Below are 627 nucleotides of genomic sequence, written 5' to 3' on the forward strand. Positions count from 1 at the left end.
ATAGATCTACTATCTCTACAAGAAAATACGATTTTTGGCCCAATAAATTCAATAAAAACTCAAACTTTAGATGAAAACAAAAGGGGGTGGAGTTGGGAGAGAAGTTACTCGCCTGAGGGGTGTAGATGAACTCCCAAAAACAAGTGAGAATGATCCTCCTTCGCTGAACACCGATGGATCTCGCGTCGACTCCTCCAAAATCCTCTAAGAACGGATCTAGGGTTTGAGAGAGAAGAGGGGGGCTGCTAGGGTTTGTAAAACAGAAGAAAAGAGGTGATTTTCATGATATAACATGTATATATATAGTAGCAAACCCGAAACCCGAAACCCGAAACCCGAAACTGGAAATTCAGTCTGACTAGGAACATTTTCTTTGGTATTTTGGCTATAACTTTCTCATATGACCTCGGAATAAGGTGATCTAAGATTTTTTGGAAATATCTTGAAGAGAACTACAACTTTGTTATTATACACTTTTCCAGATTCTTAATGAATCAGTGAGAAAAACATAGAAACTCTCAACTGGTCAAAGTTCCCAGATTCTCACTCTTGGCCTTTGTGCATGATTTGTGTATTTGTACTCACATATATACATATATACATTGAATTGATCTCAAATCAGTTCCT

The sequence above is a fragment of the Asparagus officinalis genome, chromosome 10, assembly GCF_001876935.1.
Source record: "Asparagus officinalis chromosome 10, Aspof.V1, whole genome shotgun sequence".
NCBI lineage: Eukaryota > Viridiplantae > Streptophyta > Magnoliopsida > Asparagales > Asparagaceae > Asparagus > Asparagus officinalis.